Raw genomic sequence first — 4354 nt, 5'->3', positions numbered from 1 at the left:
GTAGTATTTTTAATGATGATCTTTATAACTGTACTCGAATGGCTGGTACGATTGCTACGTTTGGATTATTTTTTTATTCTCATTTACTCAACAATTTTTAAAAAGTTTAGTCTATACGTAATTATATATGATAGTAACATGTTACACAACAGAATAAAAATGTAATCAAAGAAAAAAAGTTAAATTCTTATTTAAAATAGATTTTTCATAAAATTGTTACAATTCTACTCAAACTAACATAATATTTTATAGACGATTGCTCATATAATTAATTTTATAATTTATAATTATAATTTAATCCAGTTAAATTGCTGATAGTATATAGGTTAGTTAGTATTGTAAGCAAACAAAAAAATAATATTGTACTCATAATACGTTTTTCAATACTATGTTACACTTATATTATAAACGCAGACTCATATCTGGGTCATTTCGTCATCACAATATTATGAAAATCAATTTTAAATCTAAATACCATCAGTATAGACTGAACAGTTTCTTCCACAACTGTAAGATTTATAGATGATAGGAATATACTCAGATTTTGTAGACCACCATATCACACACTAGTTTTACATTTTAGTAGATATTATTGTTATATCCACGATTATAGAATATAGAGTAACACAAGGTAATTTACTAGGCCCTATATTATTCTTAATTTATATCAACTAAATATCGGCTTTATTATTATATTATATAAATAAATCAAAATGTCGACTATGCGCTAGAGCATATCTATAATTGGATTAAAGAAAATATTGTGTTATACCTTAACATGCCTATATAAATCAATATGTATTCCAATAGTCACAAGTCGTTTACAGCTGCCCCATGGATACAACTTTATCATACATAAATTTAATACTAATTCAACCAGCTACAACTGTTAACTATGGTATTATCATTTAAAAATTTAGAAATAACGATAGATTTTGATCGAAAATTGTCAAAAACAAAAATTTAGAATGTTTACAACAATATGAGAAGTTTAACTATTCTATTTTCAAAAAATAGTTTTCAAAATAAAATGGTTATAAAACAATTATTTAGTATATATTGCATTGTTTTATTCTATTTTAGCAAACGGCATACGGTAAAACACGCTGGGGAGGCAGAGATAAAATAAACATAAATGCAGTACATATTACCCAAAAACATATTCTTATAAGATTTTTACTATGACACATCCACAATTATATAGAAAATATAGATAGAAGATAGACACAGAAGTATATACAATCATAGAGTGTGATATTAACCAATTTAAGATGTTTTCCCGATTACATATTATTATCTACCTATATTCAACAATTTGGGAAATTATGTACAGAATCTAATATAACGTTTATGTGAAAATCGGTCTAATAAAACCTATTATCTAAAAAATAAAATTCATATAAAAGAAAAAATAGTTAATAACCTTGATTAGAATAAATGGCGTATCAAACAAATTGGTTATTTATAATTGTAAATATCTAAGGAAACATTCTATTTAACATTGTTTTAATTATTCAACACTATTATATTATTACTATTTATTACTATTGTAAATTTGATCTATAGAATAACTAAGTGGCAGGAGGCAAGTGGTTGTTGCGGCAATGGGCCTGAATGGCCTGTAAACGCCTAAGCAGAAGAAGAACTCAGTATACCAAATACGAGCTTAGCTCAGTATACCAACGTATCAGCACTTAATATTATTATTGTTATTATTGTATTATAATTGAATTATACTGAAATAAAATAAACAAAGAAAAAAGGTGGGTAAGTGGATGTCGCTCCGCTGTACAATAGGTTACAAGTGGGTCACTGTATAATGGATAGTATTAAATTTGAATTCAATGATATAATATCACTGTATAAGAAAAACGATTCTGAGCGGAGACGGTTTTTCAGTCTAGGTATTAGACATACCTAATATAGATATACTTATCTGTAGTATTAAAAAAAAATTGACCTATAATAGGTATCAATAATAAATTCCAAATTAATCATATCACAATATCCATTAGGTAACGCGTTATACATCAACAACAAACCGTGGTACTATCACTATCATAGATATATAATAGTATACTTTAGAAGTTTCAAGTATCCACAAGTAATATTATACAATCACAACAAAATAACTAAAATAGTTATTTCAGGTTTTTTAATATGTAATTTTGTCCAAATTTGAACTTAAAATGACTATAAAAATAAACTGTGCTTATGTATTTCTTAGAATTGTTGGTAACAGAATGAAATATTTACGTGAAATCTTGTTTTAAATTTTCAATCCTTAGATATAAAAGTTGAACATTTTATACATTTTTAACTACAAAATAATTATTCAATTTTAAATTTGATAAATTTTGTCAAAATTTCAACTTCAAATGCTTATAAAAAATAATTGTGCCTATGTATTTTTAATATTTTACAATTGCCATTGTAACAATATATCAGGAGTCTTGCATTACATTTTTACGCATTTTTACCAAACAAATAAAATTTTATTGATGTTTATAGAAAAAAAAATTAAAAAAATTGAAAAATGACAATGTCCGTAAGCAGCTCAAAAAGAGTCAAATTATTTTCAAAATTTTATCGTATATAGAAAATGCTAATATAAACATTCAGTGAAATTTTTCAAGTTTCTACAGTCTATTGTTTTTTAATTACAACAAAATAAGAAAATCGTTACGTAAGAGTGAATATCGAATGTTGTAAAAATATGAATTTGAAACGCACACAAAATTTTAATTTGAGTTTCTAATAGACATTTTTTTTTTTTTATAAAGGTAGATTATCCTATAAGGAATCTTGTATTACATTTAAAAATCTTATTTCTAAAAATAAAAATTTTTACGAATTATTAACTCAAAATAATTTGCTAACTTTCGGGATTTTTACATATTGTGTCAATTTTTGAACTTTAAATGCTAATAAAAAAAAACTGTGACTAAGGATTTTTAATATTTTTGAAGTCTCATTGTAACAATATAGTAGGAGCCTTGTATTAAATTTTCAAGTATTTTTACTCAACAAATAAAGGTTTAATGACATTCATAGAAAAAAAAACTAAATAAATTGAAAACTTAAATTGTCCGTAAACAGCTCAAAACATATCAAAATATTTTGAAAATTTTATCATGTATAGAAAATGGAAATATAAACAACCAGTGAAAATTTCATGTATTTTCTACAGTCATTCGTTTTGAAGTTACACCAAAAACCAAAATCAATTTTCTCGAAAACAGATTTTGCGTAAAAATTCCCGTTTTCCTTAATTTTTCTTTTGTTTTTCATGGTGCTTTTGAAAACTTTTGGAAAAATTTTACTTTTGACCCCCCCAAAATACCAACTAGATTCATTTACCTATCAGCTAGCAAGGGAACCGATTCCAAGCGCTACCGAATTACGTAGCTCCTAAAGTTCGCCAAATCAGCCGATTGCGATCTCAAACGCTCAAAATCGATAGCGCAATAAGTGCCCAGCCGCCGCATGCATACAAAGAGTGCGAACGCTAGTCCCGACGCCGAACTCAGTACGCCAGACCAAGTTAAGTGTCGCTAATCCAGCCAACAAAACCGGTCGCCGAGCAACGACCGTTTCTGTCACCGCTAAGCACATCAGCTGATCCGATCCGTCTAGCTGAATTTATAAGACCCAGAACGGGCCCATCCGATCAACAAGGCCCAGGTGAGTGAACTATTAAGTTACCCCATAAGATTAGCACGGCCGCCCTTACTATCACGCGGATCCGAAAACGGATTTTGCCACCGCCATCGGGTCGGTCTAAAAATCCGTGACATCCGCACCAACGACAACGTGACGCAAACGACTCGCGACCCAAACGTCAACAGTCCCCCAGGAAAAATCCAAAAACGGTAAACGCCGGTGAGCGGCAACCAGTGCTCCGAGAGCGCTGCGGAAAACAGCCACGTGTTTGGGGCACCGACCCCCACCCACACGCGAAAGTTTTCCCATCATCCCGTTTGCAAAAACGACAGTAACTCCACCGTAAAAGGTCCCTCGACCCCAGGGTTCGGGCTTAAGGTCCACCGGCTCCTCCCGGAAGAGGCCCCCCCCAACGGAAAAAAACCGAATTCCCCCCAAAATCCCCCCATTTTTTTTTCTCCCTCCGCGATCCACTATCCAGGTTAGGAAGCTATGTCGTGCAAAAACAACACCGATTCCGAATGGGACATGGATCACGACCCGCTAAAAAATCCGCAGTTCAAAAGGAAGCAACAAAGCTCTCCTACACCGAACGTCACTGAGAAGACGAAAATCCTTAAAAAGTCAAAAGTGCAAAGAGTGCCAAAAGTACCAACCGCCACAGACACCGCTGGCGCCCTATGCACTGCAG

This window comes from Acyrthosiphon pisum, unplaced genomic scaffold, assembly GCF_005508785.2.
Source record: "Acyrthosiphon pisum isolate AL4f unplaced genomic scaffold, pea_aphid_22Mar2018_4r6ur Scaffold_21639;HRSCAF=24468, whole genome shotgun sequence".
NCBI lineage: Eukaryota > Metazoa > Arthropoda > Insecta > Hemiptera > Aphididae > Acyrthosiphon > Acyrthosiphon pisum.
The sequence above is the reverse complement of the archived record's forward strand: the minus strand, read 5'-3'. Positions refer to the sequence as shown.